Source organism: Callorhinus ursinus, unplaced genomic scaffold (assembly GCF_003265705.2).
Source record: "Callorhinus ursinus isolate GAN/ISIS: 27379988/994484 unplaced genomic scaffold, GSC_fseal_2.0 scaffold8, whole genome shotgun sequence".
NCBI classification, from domain to species: domain Eukaryota; kingdom Metazoa; phylum Chordata; class Mammalia; order Carnivora; family Otariidae; genus Callorhinus; species Callorhinus ursinus.
The window spans coordinates 13,189,957-13,209,531 of NW_027397070.1; the positions used below are offsets into that span (position 1 = coordinate 13,189,957).

Below are 19,575 nucleotides of genomic sequence, written 5' to 3' on the forward strand. Positions count from 1 at the left end.
AATTCTTTGGGAGTCTGGAGCGATAAGAAAGTGCTTTGTTATCCTTGAGCAGGTCAAGGAGGTCTCTGGAAAAGAGGTCTTGAAGGATGTGTGGAAGTTTTTCATTCTATAGCAAATATTTAATAAATATCTATATGGAGGTAGGATTTCTTCTTGCTGTTGGGAATACGGAATTAAACAACACAAAGTCCTTGCTCTTGAGGAGCTTTCATTCTGGAAGGAAAAGGCAGAAAATTAGCATATAGTGTTTCTTTTTTCCTCATAAGTGTTAACAGAGAAAAATAAAGCAGATTAACAAGAGTCGAAAATAATGGATGGTGCTATTTTATATAGGGCATATATAGGAATGGTTTCATTAAGAAGATGACTTTTGATCAGAAACATGATGGGAAGAGGGTGCAAGCCATGTGGATATCTGGGGTGAGCATTGTAGTCAGAGGAGACAATAAGCATGAAAACCCAGAAGTGGGAGCATGCTTGACATGTTTTAAGTACATCAAGGAGGCCAGTGTGGCTGCAATAAAACAAGCATGAGGGAGAGCAGTAGAATATGAGATCATAGAAATACTGAGGGGGCCATGTTATGGAGAGTTGTGTAGTCTATATAAGAACTTTGGATTTTACTCTAAACAAGGTGAGAAATCACTGGAAAGTTTTAAGTAGAGCAATATAATTATAGTGCTGGGTAAAGAACAGATTATGTGTGAATTGGAGAGGGGGCAAGTAATGGTGGAAACAGGGAGACTTGTTAGTGGATTATCATGATAACCCAATTGAAGAATGATGGTGGCTCAGATCTGAGTGGTAACAGCAAACATAATGAGAAATAGTTGGATTTTAGATGTATTTTAAAATTAGAGTCCAGGGGATTTGCTCTTGAGTTGGGTATAAGAGTAAGAAAAAGAGAGGAGTCGAGGATGACTCCAGAGTTTCTGACATGGAGTAAACTGTAAGGTTGACAACTAATCTTGGATGACATGGAGCAACTGATTACGGTGAAAGCTGCAGAAAAAGAGCAGGTGTATGGGAGATGTATGGGAATTAATATTGCTTTTTTTTTTTAAGATTTTATTTATTTATTTGACAGAGACACAGGGAGAGAGGGAAAAGAAGCAGGGGGACTGGGAGAGGAAGGAGCAGGCTTCCCATGGAGCAGGGAGCCTGATGTGGGGCTTGATCCCAGGACCCTGGGATCATGGCCTGAGCCGAAGGCAGATGCTTAATGACTGAGCCACCGAGGCACCCCAGTATTGTGTCTTAATATGTTAAATTTTAAGTGTTTATTTATTAGACATTCAAGTGGAGTTGTTGAGCAGTTTATTGGCCATATAAGCCTGGAGTTCAAGGGAGGAATTGGATCTAAGGAAATGAATTTGAGAGTTGCCTGTGCAGAAATGGCATTAAAGTCCTGGGACTAGATGAGATCTCCTAGGGAGTAAGTGAAGATAGAGAAGACGTTTTAGTATGAATCCTGGATTACTCTGACATTTAGTGCCCAGGATGATGAGAAAGACACAGTAAAAGTGAGGCCAAGAAGGAGCAGCTATTGGTTTAGAAATACGAAGAGTGAATGATGTCCCAAAAACCAAGTGAAAAAAGTATTTCAAGAAGAGGGGAATTTGCAGTGTTAAATGTTGCAGATTGGTCTAGCAGCATGAGTATTTAGGATTGTCCATTAGATTGTTGACCTTTACTAGAGTAGTTTTAGTGAAATTATGGGGACAAACGCCAACCTGGAATAGGTTCGAGAGAGAGTAGGATGTCTTTGTAGCCATCATGTCAATGGCCATGGATTTGCGATCAAGAAATTCCAGCCCCAGCTCTTGAACAAAGGTAGTTTCTTGTAGAATCACTTTGCAGATTGGAAAGCCCTAAAGAAAAAAAAAAATTAAGTTTTTAATTCCAGTTAGTTAACATAGACTGTTATATTAACTTCAGGTGTACAATATAGTGATTCAACAATTCCATACATGACTGGGTGCTCAAGTGCATGCCTTAATCCCCATCACCTATTTAACGCATCCCTTCACCCACCTCCCTTCTGGTAACCCATCCCCTAACCACCTCCCTTTTGGTAACCATTGGTATGGTGTAAGAGTCTGTTTCTTAATTTCTCTTTCTCTCTCTCTTTTATTTTTCTTACTCTTTGTTCATTTGTTTTGTTTCTTAAATTCCACATATGAGTGAAATCATATCTGGTATTTGCCTTTCTCTGACTTATTTTGCTTAGCATTATACTCTCTAGCTCCATGTCATTGCAAATGGCAAGATTTCATTCTTTTTTACGACTGAATAATATTCCATTACACACACACACACACACACACACACACATCTTCTTTATCCATTCATCAATCAGTGGAAACTTGGGCTTTTTCCATAATTTGGCTATAGTAAATAATGCTGCTGTAAACATATGGGTGCATGTATCCCTTTGAATTAATATTTTTGTATTCTTTGGGTAAATTCCCAGTAGTGAAATTGCTGGATCATAGGGTAGTTATATTTTTAACTTTTTGAGGAACCTCCATACTGTTTTCCATAGTGGCTGCACCAGTTTGCATTCACACCAACAGTGTACAAGGGTTCCCTTTTCTCCACATCCTCACCAACACCTGTTGTTTCTTGTGTTGTTAATTTTAGCCATTCTGACAGATATGAGGTAATATCTCATTGTAGTTTTGATTTGCATTTCCCTGATGATGAGTGATATTGAGCATCTTTTCTTGTGTCTGTTGGCCATCTGGATCTCTTCTTTGGAGAAATGTCTGTTCGTGTTTTCTGCCCATTTTTTAATTGGATTATTTGTTTTGAGGGTGTTGAATTTTGTAAGTTCTTTATATATTTTGGATACTCACCCTTTATCAGATATGTTATTTGCAAATATCTTCCCCCATTCTGTAGGTTGCTTTTTTACTTTTGTTGATTGTTTCCTTTGCTGTGCAGAAGATTGTTACTTTGATAAAGTCCCAATAGTTTATTTTTACCTTTGTTTTCCTTGCCTCAGGAGCCCTAGCTAGAAAACACGGCTGATGTCAGAGAAGTTACTGCCTTTGTTCTCTTTTAGAATTTTTATGGTTTCAGGTCTCACATTTAGGTCTTCAATCCATCTTGAATTTCTTTTTGTGTATGGTGTAAGAAAGTGGTCCAGTTTCATTCTTTTGCATGTAGCTGTCCAGTTTTCCCAACACCATTTGTTGAAGAGACTGTATTTTTCCCATTGGATATATTCTTTCCTGCTTTGTTGAAGATTAATTGAGCATATAATTGTGGGTTCATTTCTGGGTTTTCTATTCTGTTCTGTTGATCTATGTGTCTATTTTTGTGCCAGTACCATACTGTTTTGATTACTACAGCTTTGTAATGTAATTGGAAATCTAACATTGTGATGCCTCCAGCTTTGCTTTTCTTTTTGAAGATTGCTTCTTTTGTAGTTCCATACAAATTTTAGGATTGTTTGTTCTAGCTCTGTGAAAAATGCTCTTGGTATTTTGATAGAGATTGCATTCAATGTGTGGATTGTTTTGGGTAGTATAGCTATTTTAACAATATTTGTTCTTCTAACTCATGAACATGGAATGTCTTTCCATTTCTTTGTGTCATCTTCAGTTTCTTTCATCAGTGTTTTATAGTTTTTATAGGTCTTTCATTACTTTGGTTAGGTTTATTTCTAGGTATTTGATTATTTTTGGTGCAATTTTAAGTGGGATTGTTAATTTCATTCTCTGCTGTTTCATTATTGGTGTTTAGAAATGTACCAGATTTCCGTAGATTGATTTTGTATGCTACAACTTTACTGAATTCATTTATCAGTTCTAGCACTTTTTTATTAGAGTCTTTTGGGTTTTCTATATATAGTATCATGTCATCTGCAAATAGTGAAAGTTTTACTTCTTCCTTACTGATTTGGATTCCTTTTATTTCTTTTTGTTGTCTGGTTGCTGTGGCTAGGACTTCCAGTACCATGTTGAGTAAAAGTGGTGAGCGTGGACATCCTTGTCTTCTTCCTGATCTTAGGGGAAAGGCTCTCAGTTTTTCCCCATTTAGGATGATGTTAGCTGTGGGTTTTTCATATATGGCATTTATTATGTAGAGGTATGTTCCCTCTAAAACTACTTTGTTGAAGTTTTTATCATGAATGGATGTTGTACTTGTCAAGTGCTTTTCTCTGTCTATTGAAATGACATGGTTCTTATCTTTTCTCTTATTGTTGTAATGTATCATGTTAATTGATTTGCGAACCACCCTTGCAACCAGGGATAAATCCTACTTGATTGTGGTGAATGTTCTTTTAACATATTGTTGGATTCAGTTTACTAGTATTTTCTTGAGGATTTTTGCATCTATATTCATCAGAGATATTGGTCTGTATAGTTCTCTTATTTTGTGGTGTCTATCTGGTTTTGGTCTCAGAGTGATGCTGGCCTTGTAGAGTGAATTTGGAAGATTTCCTTCCTCTTCTATTTTTTGGAATAGTTTGAGAAGAATAGGTATTAACTCTTCTTTAAATTTGGTGGAATTTGCTTGTGAAGCCATCTGGTCCTGGACTTTTGTTTATTGGAAGTTTTTTGATTACTGATTTATGTTCTTTGCTGGTTATCAGTGTTCAAATTTTCTATTTCTTACTGTTTCAGTTTTGGGAGGTTATATGTTTCTAGGAATTTATACATTTCTTCTAGGTTGTCCAGTTTGTTGGCATATAATTTTTCATATATTCTCGTATAATTGTTTATATTTCTGTGGTGTTGGTTGTTACTTCTCCTCTCTCATTTGTGATTTTATTTATTTGAGTCCTTTCTCTTTTTATCAATTTTAATGATTTTTTTCAAAGTACCAGTTCCTGATTTCATTGATCTTTTCTATTGTTTTTTTAGTTTCTATATCATTTATTTCTTCTCTAATCTTTATTATTTCCCTCCTTCTGCTGGTTTTAGGTTTTGTTTGTTGTTCTTTTTCTAGCTCCTCTAGGTGTAAGGTTAAGTCATTTGAGATTATTCTTGCTTCTTGAGCCAGGCCTGTATTGCTATAAACTTTCCTCTTGGAACTGATTTTGCTGCATCCCAAAGGTTTTGCTCTGTTGTGTTTTCATTTTCATTTGTTTCCATATACTTTTTTATTAATTTTTTATTTCCTCGTTGACCCATTCATTGTTTAGTAGCATGTTATTTAACCTCTACGTATTTGTGATCTTTCCAGATTTTTTCTTGTGGTTGACTTCTAGATTCATAGCATTGTGGCCAGAAAGTTGCATGCTATGACTTTGATCTTGAATTTGCTGAGGCTTTTTTTTATGGCCTAATATGTGATCTCTTCTGGAGAATGTTCCATGTACACTTGAAAAGAATGTGTATTCTGCTTTTTTAGGGTAGAATGTTCTGAATATATCTGTTTGGTCCATGTGGTCCAGTGTGTCATTCAAAGCCATTGTTTCCTTGTTGATTTTCACTTTAGATGATCGGTCCATTGAGGTAAATGGGGTGTTAAAGTTTCCTACTATTATTGTATTATTATTGATTAGTTCTTTATGTTTGTTAATAGTTGCTTTATGTATTTGGGTGCTCCCATGTTGGGTACATAAGTATTTACAATTGTTATATCTTCTTGTTGGATTGTCCCCTTTATTATTATATAGTGTCCTTCTTTGTCTCTTGTTACAGTTGTTTTAAAGTCTGGTATGTCTGGTATAAGTATTGCTACTCCAGCTTTTTTTTTTTTTTTTTTTTGACATCCACTTGCATGATAGATGTATCTCTATCCCTTCACTTTCACTCCCTTTTTTTTTTTTTTAAGATTTTCTTTACTTATTTGACAGAGAGAGAGAGATAGTGAGAGCAGGAACACAGGCAGGGAGAGTGGGAGAGAGAGAAGCAGGCTTCCCACTGAGCAGGGAGCCCAATGCAGGGCTCGATCCCAGGACCCTGGGATCATGACCTGAGCCAAAGGCAGACGCTTAATGACTGAGCCACCCAGGCACCCCTCTATCCCTTCACTTTCAATCTGCAGGTGTCTTTAGGCAGCATATGGATGGGTCTTATTTAATCCATTCTGTCACCCTATGTCATCTACTTTGATTGGAGCATCTACTCGATTTACATTCACAGTAATTATTGATATATATTTACTTATTGTCATTTTATTACTCATTTTGTGGTTGTGTCTGAAGATTTTATCAGATCCTCTCTTATCCTTCTCTTTTTCATGGTTTGCTGGTTTTCTTTAGTGATATATTTGGATTTCTTTCTCTTTATTCTTTGCATATTTAATAGTGGTTTTTGATTTGTGGTTACCATTAGGTTTGTATATAACATCTGTATATAGCAGTCTATATTAAGTTGATGGTCATTTAAGTTTGAACCCGTTCTTTACTCTTCTCCCTCCCACATTTTACGTATATGGTGTCATATTTTACATCCTTTTATTTTGTGAGTTCCTTGACTAATTTTTTTACAGAAATATTCATTTCTGCTGCTTTTGTTTTCCTACCTTCATACTGTCACTTTTGGACTTTCCTTTCCATGCAAGGTGTCCTCTTTAATAGTTCTTGCAGGGCTGATTTAGGGGTCATGAATTCCTTTAGTTTTTGTTTGTCTGGGAAACTCTTTATCTGTTCTTCTATTCTAAATGATAGTCTTGCTGGATAAAGTATTCTTGGCTATGGATTTTTTTCGTTCAGCATTTTGAATATATCATGCCACTCCCTTCTGGCTTGGAAAGTTTCTGCTGAAAAATCCCCTGATAACCTTATGGGGTTTTCCTTGTATATTACTGTCTTCTTTTGTCTTGCTGCTTTAAAATTTTTTTCTTTATCACTATATTTTACCATTCGTCCCAAATGAAAGAACTGCTCTGCTCGGTGTGGATCTACCTTTGTTGATTTTGTTGGGGGTTCTCTGTGCTTCGTGGATCTGGATCTCTGTTTCCTTCCTCAAATTAAGGAAGTTTTCTGCTATCATTTCTTCAAATACATCTTCTTCCGGGGCTTCTATAATATGAATGTTATTACATGTGATGGAGTCACTGAGTTCCCTAAGTTTGTTCTCATTTTGCATAATTATTTTTTTTCTTTTGTACAGCTTGATTACTTTCCATTACTTTGTTTTCTAGGTCATTCATTTGTTGCTCTGCTTCTTCCAGCATGCTGTTCATTGCATCAGGCATGTTTCTAATCTCATTTATTGCGCTCTTCATATCTGATTGGTTCTTTTATACCTCTGTTTAAAAGGTCTCACTGATGTCTTCCACGCTTCTCTCAAGTCTAGTGAATATTCTTATGATCATTGCTTTAAATACTCCATCAGGCATGTTACTTATATCTGTTTCACTTAGATCTCCAGCTGTGGCCTTCTCCTATTCTTTCATTTGGGACAAATTTCTCTGTATTCTTATTTTGTCTAAGTTTCTGTGCCTGTTTTTCTGCATTAGGAAAGTCAGCTGTATCTACTGGTTGGTTTTATTTATTTATTTGAGAGAGAGAGAGAGAGTGCATGAGTGGGAGGGGCAGAGGGAGGGGCAGAGGGAGGCTGACGGGAGGCTCAGTCTCACAACCCTGAGATCATGACATGAGCCAAAACTAAGAGTTGGATGCTTAACTGACTGACCCACCCAGGCGCCCCTATCTCCTGTTCTTGAGGCTAATGGACTTATGAATAAGAGGTCCTGTAGAGCCTTGCTGTGTAGTGTCCCTTCCTCACCAGCGTCTGGCACTTATAGGAATGTCTCCAACATGTGCTGCATGTGCTGTCCTTTTGTGTCCTGGCTGCTTTATCCTTCAGGCTGGTTATCTGCAGAGTCTCTCCTTGTCTGCCATGGGCAGTATTTGGTTCTTGGTCTGAATGTGGTGTGTTTTAACTAGGTGTGCTCTGGTCTGCTTTTGGATTGAGACCTGTTGCCATGCTTGGGAACTGAGGCTCTGCAAAACTCCTGGGAAGGGAGACGCAGTGTTGGCAGGGATTTGGGCTTGTCTTCTGGGGGAGGGGCACACCATGTTGGGACTGAGGCAAACATGACTGGGAAGGGGGAGGTTCCACTGGAGCTTGGGGGTTTGGGGTTTAGTGTAAGCAAGTTAGGTAATAAGTGTAAGTGCTGAGCTAGTTCCTGCAGGTGGCCCTGTGCTTATGCAGATGGGTGTGGGGAGGGAGGGGGTGGGGAAATGGTGCCTGCTAGTTCCTTTATTCCCAGAGGGGTCTCTCCATGAATTCTGCCTCTCTGGCACACACTCCAAGATGAGCAAGTAACCTCCTCACTTTGTGCCTTAGATGCTCTTCAGATCACTATTTCCATGTTGTATGTCCGTGGGCTATTTGCCCTGCCTTCTCTCCAAGAGGAGCCCCAATGTCTCTGGGCTCTCCTTAAGCCCAGCCTGCTGACTTTTAGAATTCAAGACTTTAAGCCCTGCTGATTGCAAGAACTCATGAAATTTGGCCCCTCTAGCTTTTCTAGTCAATTACTATGGGGATTTGTTTCCCCCATGCACTTCCTTGTGTGTTATAGTCTGTGTTTTGCCCTTCTCCATTACTGAGGCCTCCTCTCCACTGCAGTGGCACTATCCATTTCTCTACCAAATCGTGTCTCCATGCTTCCTGTCTTCTTCAGTGTGGCCTCTTTTCTGCCTTTAGTTGTGGAGCTTGTTCTGCCAGTCTTCAGGTCAATTTCTGAGATATTTAGGATGATTTGATAGTTATCTAGTTGTATTCTTGGGATAAGGTGAGACTAGGGTCCTCCTACTCTGCTGTTGTCTTCCCTTAAAGAAACATTTATGAAATGCTTCGTTGAGCAGAATTTTGAAATGCTTTATGCAGAAATGTATCAAAAGGGTATTTGGCATACAGAATAAAGAGGTGGTTAATGGCAGAAGAACCATTAGAAAAACAGATTTAGAGATCTAGTAGATGAAAAATTAGAAACAGTTTTTTTTTTTTAATGAAAGAAGATAATTGGGCTCTGGTTAGGGGATTGTATGTGACAGTAAATTGCACTACAATATCTGCTTAACCACAAGGAGCTCGATGTCTACTTCTGCTCTCTTATGAAATATTACCTAAAACTGGTGCTTTCTTCCCAAATGCCTTTTAAGTATTTGACAAGATAGTTAGGGAAAGGCCTTATATTTTAAGACTTCCAGAATTATTTTTTTTTAAAGATTTTATTTATTTGAGAGAGAGAATGAGAAGGAGAGAGCACATGAGAGGGGGGAGGGTCAGAGGGAGAAGCAGACTCCCTGCTGAGCAGGGAGCTCGATGCGAGACTCGATCCTGGCACTCCAGGATCATGACCTGAGCTGAAGGCAGTCACATAACCAACTGAGCCACCCAGGCGCCCTCCAGAATTATTATTAAAAAGTATTCCTTTTAGATCTATTTAGTCCCTAAGAGAGTGTTATATTTTGTTTTTTAATCCACCAATGAGTATTTTACTTCCAGGGCTCATCTGCCCTGACCAAATCCATAGGGAGGCTCATGATATAAAGTAAGAATGTCATAATAATGTTTCCATTAGTAAGTGGATGCTTTATATGTTCTGTAAAATGGTAACTTTATATTATAATGCTGGAAATATTTTTTAAGCATTAGCATTTATTAAATACAGATTTTATTGTTACAAAGACAGATATGATTAAAAATAGCCACTTTTCCCACTCTTAAATATATATGCTAGTGTATTTCCTTCTTTTAAAAAAACTAAGCACAGAGTATGAAGTGGGAAGTATTCTGGCTTTTGACAAATATGACTTCTTTCTTTTTTAAAATTTAATTTTATTTAAACTCATTTAATTAATATATAGCATATTACTAATTTCAGAGGCAGAATTCAGTGATTCATCAATTGTATATAACACCCAGTGCTCATTACATCACATACCCATCACCCATTTACCCCATCCACCCTCCTCCAGCAGTCCTCGGTTTGTTTCTTATGACAAATATGACTTCTTGAATATTCAGCTTATGTCTGAATAAAAAGCATCTTTCTAATAGAAGGACAATTTCCTTGTTTGTATCCAATAGTGTTTATAAAACAAAATATATAAATTTAATAAATTATCTATTCTACCTCTTCCTAAAATAGAACACCAGTACATTTGCTGTTTGACAGAGAGAGAAACAGGAAGAGGGAGAGGGAGAGGAGGAATGGAGTCAGAGTATAGACACGTTCATCATGTTTAATGTTAGGAGTTGTGGTACACTACAGAAATGGCCACAGGTTCTTCCCATTCTTGTATATATGCCCTTTTGCAATGTCACCTTTCAGGTCCTCCAACAAAAGTTGGATCTATTCTACCTTGAAGCTGGGTTGTCCACATAACTTTATGTGGCCCGTTGGACACTGGCAAATGTGTTTGCCCTCCTGCTACACTTCAAGGGTGTTTGCACTCTTGTTATACTTGAAGATCTTAGATCACCCATACTGCTGAAGGATGAGAGGCTATGTGGAGACCCAAGATGCCCCAGCCAATAATCTGTCAGGATCTGGCCAACAGCCCAGTAACTACCAGTCATGTTACTGAGGCCATCCTTGAACATCCAGCCAGCATCTTACCTGCCATTTGATGAAAGGAGGAGAGATATACTGATGAAAGTGTTAAACAGAAATATATACTATTTAGGGGCACGTGGGTGGCTCAGATCGTTAAGTGTCTGCCTTTTGCTCAGGTAATGATCCCAGAGTCCTGGGATCGAGCCCTGCATCAGGCTCCCTGCTCGGCGGGGGGGCCGGCTTGTCCCCCTCCCTCTGCTTTTCCCCCTACTCATATTCTCTCTCTCTCTCTCTCTCTCTCTCTGTCTCTATCTCTGTGTCTCGAATGAATAAATAAAAAAGTCTTTAAAAAATAAGAAATTTAAAAAAATTAAAAAAGAAATATATACTATTTATACATTTTTTGCTGGTTGTTCTTCCTCAGAGGCCCGTAGGCAGCAGCCATTGTGCCTAGCTGGAATGGCCTGATCTTGAGCCCCACTTCCACGTCGTTCAACCAAATGGCACAGAAGATCTGAAGACACAAGGCCCAGCAAGCCAAGGCATGCCACATTGCCCTGCATCTCGTGTCTGAACCCATCCAGCCCTCAGTGAGGTGCCCCATGGTGAAGTACCGCACCAAACTGCGAGCTGGCAGGGGCTTTAGTTTGTAAGAGTTAAGTGTGGCTAGCATCTACAAGAAGGTGGCATGGACTGTTGGGATCTCAGTAGATCCAAGAGGTGGAACAGGTCCACAAAGTCCCCTGCAGGTAAACCTGTGACACCTCAAAGAGTACCACTCCAAGCTCATTCTCATATTCACGAAGCCCTTAGCTCCCAAGAAGGGAGACAGCTCTGTTGAAAAACTCGAATTGGCTACCCAGCTGACAGGACCAGTTGTGCCCATACAGAATGTCTATAGGAAGGAGAAAGCTAGAGTCATCTGAGAAGAACTTCAAGGGCTCGCCAGTGTTTGCCTCATGCTAGTGCCCAGCTCTTTGGTATCTGGGCAGAAAGGGCCAAGGAAGCTGCAAAACAGGATGTCGAAAAGGAAAAAATAAAGTGCCATCGTCAACTTGTGATAAAAAATATGTATATATGTTGCTAAAACTATGCAATTAATAGCACAGTTTCAAAACGTATAAAGCCCCACATTGACAAAACCAAAAAGAATAACAGGGAAATCTACAATCATGAAAAAAGATTTTTAACACACTGATAGGAAAACCAGATGTCTGGTTCTTGAGTGTCTTGCTGAATGCTGAACTGTGTGTGAGTAAGGTGAAACGCCACAGGGCAGGGTAAAGAACTATCAGGATGTTGTAAACTGAACAATTTCCATTGCTCACACAGGGTTGGGAGATGTTCAAAATCTGACTGACTCAGATAGCTTTTTGGAGAATTCCACTAAACATTTATAGAGGAAGTAATGTTAATTCTAGACGATCTCTTCTAGAAAATCGAAGAGGGGGGAACACTTCCTAACCCATTTTATGAGCCAGTATTATCCTAATACCAAAACCAGACAAAGACCTTATAAGGAAACAAAACTACAGAACAATAACCTTCATGAACTTAGAGACAAGCATTCTCAATAGACATGATGATATATGGATCAAATTCTAAGGAATTACAAAAAAGCTACTAGAATTAATGATTGTCTTTAGCAAAGTACAGAATACAAAGTCATTGTACAAAAATTGCGTGTGTGTGTGTGTAAATAGGTATATAGGCGTATGTAATACATACATATGTAATACATGTGCATGCACACACACCCTGCAATGGAAAATGAAATTTTTAAAAATATCATTTACAGGAGCATCAAACAATATGAAAGACTTGGAAATAAATTTAACAAAATATGTGAAAGATCTGTACACAGAAAAGACACAGCAATTAAAGAAGACCTAAATAAATAGAGATACCATTTTCTTGGATTGGAAAAATCAATATTTTTAAGATGTCAGTCTTTCTCAAATAGATTTATATTTCCAGTGCAATTTCAATGAAAATTCCAACAGTCTTTTCTGTGGAAATTGATAGATTCTACAATTTATTTGGAAATACGGAGGATCTAGAATAGCTAAATCATTTTGAAAATTAAGAACAAAGTTGAAGGACTTACAATATCTGATTTCAAGACTTTCTGTGATGAATCACTGAATTCTATTCCAGAAACCAATATTGCACTGAATGTTAACTAACTAATACTTAAATTAAAAAGAAAGAAAAAGACTTTCTGTGAAGCCACTACCGGTAATCAAGACAGAGGAATTTGTGTAAAGATAGAAAATAGATTAAGGCCAGAGTAGAGAGTTAGAAATTGGTCTGTTGCTGTTTGACAGAGGTGGCAAGGTAATTCAATTTGGGACAGGTCAGTTTTTCCAGTAAATGGGGCTGGAAACAGAATATACAGGTGGAGAAAAAATATATCTTGACCCTTAACTCACTCCATATACAAAATTAACTAAAAATGGACCTAAGCATCAGATCCGAAGCAATAGACCTTCTAGGAGAAAACATGGGAGAATGTCTTCATGTTTTGGGGTAGCTAAAGATTTCTTAGATTACAAAATACATATAAGAAGAAATTGATAAATTGTTCTTCAAAAAATTTTCAAAACTTTTTACTAACACTGTTAAGGAAAAGAAAAGGCAAACCACAGAGTGTCAGATTAATTGTGCATATAACTGACAAAGGCCTTTTATTCAAAATGTGTAAGAATTGTATAACTCAATAAAAGACAAACAACCCATAAAAATTAGGCAAAACTTTAGACAGTTTTAGACGTGAATGACCAATAAACACATGAAAAAATGCTCAGAACCATTAGTCATTAAGGATATGCAAATTAAAATCACAACGAGCTATCACTACACACCTACTGCAATGGCTAAAATTTAAAAGACTGGTGTGAGCAAGTCTTGGTGTGAATATGAAACTCTCATACATTGGTCTTGGGAATGTAAAAACATTGTGAAACTGCTGTGAAAAACAGTTTGATGGTTTAATACAAAGTTAGACATTCTTTTACTCTACAACCCAGCAAATCCATTTATAGGTATTTACCCAAAAGGAATGAGTATCTGTTCACATAAACTTGTACAGGAATGATCATAGCAGCTTTATTATAATAGCCAAAACCTGGAAATAGCCTCAAAACAAATTAAATGTGGAATATCCATGTAATGTAATACTACTGAACAATTTAAAAAACCAAACTACTGATACATGAAACAACATGGAATCATGGTCCCTAGTTCAGAATATACACACAAATCAATTCTATGTGGATCTTAAAAAAAATTAATAGACTTTATATGTTAGAGTAGTTTTTTATATTTTAGAGCAGTTTCTTGCATTTTACAGAAAAACTGAACAGATAGTATAGTGAATTCTCATATACTCTCTCTTCTCTACTCATAGCTTCTCCTAGTTTTAACAATTGGATAACCAATATGGATACATTATTTTAAACTAAAGTCCACAGTGTACATTAGGGTTCTTTTGATGCTGTACAATTCTATGGGTTTTGTGCATAAAGTTGTGTATCTATCATTACAATATCATACAGACTAGTTTCACTGCCCTAAAGTACTCCTCTGCTTTACCTGTTCATCTCTTCCATCCCACTCCATGAATCTATAGCAACCGCTGATTTTTAAATTTTTATTTATTTTAAAAATTCTAATATAATTAATATACAGTGTTCTATTCGTTTCAGGTGTACAATATAGTGATTCAACAATTCTGCACATTACTCAGTGCTCATCACAATAAGTGTGCTCTTAATCCCCTTCACCTCTTTCACCCATCCCTCCCTCCACCTCTCCTCTGGCAACCACCAGTTTGTCCTCTATATTTGAGTCTCATGGGGGGTTTTTTGGTCTGTTTTTTCTGTGTTCATTTGTTTTGTTTCTTAATTTCCACACAATGAGTGAAATCATATGATATGTTTGTTTCTCTGACATAGTTCACTTAGCATTATACCCTCTAGATCCATCCATGTTGTTGCAAATGGCAAGATTTCACTCTCTTTATGGCTGAATAATATTCCTCTGTGTGTGTGTGTATACACACACCACATCTTTATATCCATTCATCTACCAATAGACACTTGGGTTGCTTCCCTATTTATTGTGAATAGTGCTACAATAAACATAGAAGTGCATATATCTTTTTGAATCAATGTTTTCATTTTCTTTGAATAAATACCCATTAGTGGAATTACTGGATCATATGGTAATTCTATTTGTAATTTTTTGAGGAACCTCCATACTGTTCTCCACAGTGGCTGCACCAGTTTGCATTCCTACCAGCAGTACACGAGGGTTCCGTCTATTCTACATCCTTACCAACACTTTTTATTTCTCGTGTTTTGGATTTTAGACTTTCTGAGAGGTATGAGGTGATATCTCATGTGGTTTTAATTTGCATTTCCCTGATGATGAGTGATGGTGAACATCTTTTTTTATGTGTCTGTTGACCATCTGTATGTCTTCCTTGGAAAAAGGTCTGTCCATATCTTCTGTCCATTTTTAAATGGGATTATTTGTATTTTTGGTATTGAATTGTGTAAATTCTTTATATATTTTGGATTTTAACCCCTTATCAGACTTATCATTTGCAAATATCTTCTCCTGTTCTGGGGGTTGTCTTTTTCTTTTGTTGATGGTTTCCTTCACTGTGCAAAAAGCTTTTTATTTTGATGTAGTCTCAGTAGTTTAATTTTGCTGTTGTTTCTTTTGTCAAAGGAGACATATCTAGAAAAATATTTCCATGACTGATGTCAAAAAGATTACTGTCTATGTTTTCTTCTAGGAATTTTATGGTTTAAGGTCTCACATTTAGGTCCTTAATCCATTTTAGGTTTATTTTTGTGTGTAGTGTAAGAAGGTGGTCCAGTTTCATTCTTTTGCATGTAGCTGACAGTTTTTCCAACACCATTTGTTAAAAAGACTGTCTTTTTCCCATTGTATACTCTTGCCTCCTTTGTCGTAGATTAACTGACCATATAATTGTGGGTTTATTTCTGGGCTCTCTATTCTCTTCTGTTGATCTATGTGTTTATTTTTGTGCCAGTAGCATATTGTGTTTTTCTTTTAAATTTTTTCTTTGAATTCAATTTAATTCACATGTACTGTATTACTAGTTTCAGAGGTAGAATTAGTACTATGTTGTTTTGATTACTACAGCTTTGTAGTATGTCTTGAAATCTGGGATTGTGATACTGTCAGTTTTGTTCTTCTTTTCCAGATTTTTTTGCTATCTGGGGTCTTTTGTGGTTCTATACAAAGGATTGTTTGTTCTAGTTCTGTGAAAAGTGCTGTTGGTGTCTTGATAGGGATTGCATGAAATACATAGATTGCTTTGTGTAGTATGGATATAACAATATTTATTGGTTTTTCCAATCCATGAGCATGGAATATCTTTCCATTTGTTTGTGTCATCTTCAATTTCTTTCATCAGTTTTTTATAGTTTTCAGAGTTCAGATCTTTCACCTCCTTGGTTAAGTATATTTTTAGGTATTTTGTTTTCTTTTTGGTGCAATTGTAAGTGGGATTTTTTCATAGACTACTATATGCTTAGGATATTATATAGAAACCTATTGGTAACCACAAATAAAAAACCTATAATAGATATGAAAAAAGTAAAGAAATCCAAGCATATCACTAAAGAAAGCCATCAAACCACAAGAGAGCAGGAGCAGAGAGGAACAAAGAAGAACTACAAAATCAACTGTAAAACAAGTACCAAAATGTCAGTAGTACAAACCTATCAATAATTTCTTTGAATGTAAATGGACTAAACACTCCAATCAAAAGACATAGTGTGATTGGATAAAAAAGCAAGACCCAACTTACAGAAGACTCATTTTAGACCTAAAGACACCTGCAGATTGAAAATGAGGGGATAGAGATACCTCTATCATGTAAATGGAAGCGAAAAGAGAGCTGGGGTAGCAATACTTATATAGAACAAAATAGACTTTAAAACAAAGTCTATAACAGGAGACAGAAGGACACTATATAATCATAAACAGAACAGTCCAACAAGAAGATACAACAATTGTAAATATTTATGCACCCAACATGGGCGTACCCAAATACATAAAGCAACTATTAGTAAGCAAAAAGGAAGAAATTGATAGTGATACAATAATAGTTGGGGACTTTAATACCCTACTTGCGTCAGTGGATATCATCCAGACAGAGTATCAACAGGGAGACTGGTTTTGAATGACACATTGCACAAAATGGACATATTCAGAACATTCTATCAAAAAACAGTAGAATATACATCTTTTCAAGTGCACATGGAACATTCTCCAGAATAGATCACAGGTTACAAAACAAGTCTCAACCAATTAAAAAAGATTGAAATCATATGCATCTTTTCTGACCACAGCGCTATGAAAGTAGAAGTCAACCACAAGAAAAATCTGGGAAGACCACAAATACATGGAGGTTAAATTACATGCTACTGAACAGTGAATAGGTCAATCAAGAAATCAAAGAGGAAATTAAAAAAATACATGCAGACAAATGAAAATACAACAGTCCAAAATCTTTGGGATGAAACAAAAGCTATTCTATGAGGGAAGATTATGGCAATATAGGTCTACCTCAAGAAGCAAGAAGAATCTTGGGGCGCCTGGGTGGTTGTTGTTAAGCGCCTGCCTTCAGCTTAGGTCATGATCCCAGGGTCCTGGGATCGAGCCCTGCATCGAGCCCTGCATGGGGGTTCCCTGCTCAGCGGGGAGCCTGCTTCTCCCTCTCACACACCCCCTGCTTGTGTTCCCTCTCTCACTGTCTCTCTGTCAAATAAATAAAATATTTAAAAAAAAAAGCAAGAAGAATCTCAAATGAACAACCTAATCATTACACCTAAAGGAGATAGAAAAAGAAGAACCAATGAAATCCAAAGCCAGTAGAAGGAAGGAGATAATAAAGATTCAAGCAGAAATAAACGAAGTAAATTTTAAAAAACCCGAGTAGAACAGATGAATGAAATCAGGAGCTGTTTCTTTGAATAGATCAACAAAATTGATAAAACTTTAGCCAAACTCAGAAAAAAAAATAGAGAACTCAAAATCAGAAATGAAAGAGGAGAAATAACCAACACCACAGATATACAAAGGATTATGAGGTAATGTTAAAAAATTATATTCCAACAAATTGGACAACCTAGAAGAAATGATAAATTCCTAGAAACATATATCTCCCAAAACTAAAACAGGAAGAAATAGAAAATTTGAATATACCAGTTATCAACAATGAAATTGAATCAGTAATCAAAAAACTTGGAACAAACAAAAGTCCTGGACCAGATGGCTTCGCAGGCAAATTCTACCAAACATTTAAAGAAGTTTTTTTTTTTTTTTTAAGATTTTATATATTTGACCGAGAGAGACATAGAGAGGGAACACAAGCAGGGGGAGTGGGAGAGGGAGAAGCGGGCTTCCCGTGGAGCAGGAAGCCCGATGTGGGGCTCGATCCCAGGACCCTGGAATCATGACCTGAGCCAAAGGCAGACGCTTAATGAATGAGCCACCCAGTTGCCCCTTAAAGAAGTATTAATACCTATTCTTTTCAAACTATTCCAAAAAAAAAAGACGAGGAAGGAAATCTTCCAAATTCAGTGAGGCCAGTATTACCCTGATTAAAAAAACGAAACAAAAACATGAAGACACTACAAAAAAAGAAAACTACAGGCCAATATCTCTGATGAACATAGATGCAAAAATTCTCAACAAATTAGCAATATATTAAAATCATTCACCACAATCAAGTAAGGTTTATTCTGGGATGCAGTGGGGTTCAGTATTTAAAAAATCAATGTGATATAGCACATCAACAAGAGAAAAGATAAGAACCATATATCATTTTAGTAGACACAGAAGAAGCATTTGACAAAGTACAACATCCATTTATAAAAACCCTCAACAAAGTAGGTTTAAGGGGAATATACCTCAACATAATAAATGCCATATATGAAAATCCCACAGCTAACATCATACTCAGTGAAAAATGGAATTTTTCTTCTATGATCAGGAACAAGACAAAGATGTCCACTGTTACCACTTTACCATAGTACTGGAAGTCCTAGCCACAGTAGTCAGACAAGAAAAAGATAGAAGGCATCCAAATTGGGAAGGAAGAAATAAAACTCACTGATCCTCATTGCCTCTATAGTTTTACCTTTTCCAGGATGCTCTATAGGTGGATTGATAGAGTATGTAACCTTTTAAAAAAGGACTGGCTTTTTTACTTAGCAGTATGCACTTAAGTTTATTTCATGTCTTTTTATAGCTTGATAACTCTTTTCTTTTTAGTGTTGAATAATCTTCCATTGATAAACCATAGTGGGTTTATCCATGTACCTATTGAGGGACATCTTGGTTGCTTCCAGTTTGGGGCAATTATGAATAAAACTACTGTAAATGTTTTTGTGAACATAAGTTTTTAACTCCTTAGAGTAAATACCTAGGAGCCCATTAGTATTTGTTTGGTAAATCTATCTTTAGCTTTGTAAAAACCTGCTAAAATCTTCCAAAGGGGCTGTACCATTTTGCATTCCTACCAGTAATGAATGAGAGCTCCTGTTTTTACATCCTTACCAGCATTTTGTGTTGTCAAGTGTTTTGGATTTTGGCCATTATAATTGGTGAATGATGATAAATTACTGTTGTTTTAATTTGTAATTCCTTAATGACATATGACATTGAATATCTTTTCATATGCTTACTTGCCATCTGTATATCTTTTTTTGTGAGGTGTCTGTTCATGTTTTTTGTCCATTCTTTAACTGGGTTGTTTGTTTTCTTATTGTTGAATTTTAAGAGTTCTTAGTATATTTTGGATACAAATCCTTTATCAGATGTATGTTTTGTAAAGATATTCTTTGAGTTTGTGGCTTATCTTTTCATTCTCTTAACTGTGTCAGAGCAGAAGATTCACAGAGCAGAAAATTCTAATTTTAATGAAGTCCAACTTACAAGTTTTTTCTTTCATGAATTATTCTTTTGGAATTGCATCTGAAAACTCATTGTCAAGCCCAAGGCCACCTAGATTTTCTCCTATGTTCTAGAAGTTTTATAGTTTTCCATTTTACAGTA

The 19,575-nt window shown here is 36.7% G+C and overlaps 1 pseudogene; it reads left to right on the top strand.

The window, feature by feature from the left end:
- Positions 1-363: 363 nt before the first annotated feature.
- LOC112821927 (large ribosomal subunit protein eL13 pseudogene) lies at positions 364-11,560 on the top strand (annotated as a pseudogene).
- Positions 11,561-19,575: the final 8,015 nt, after the last annotated feature.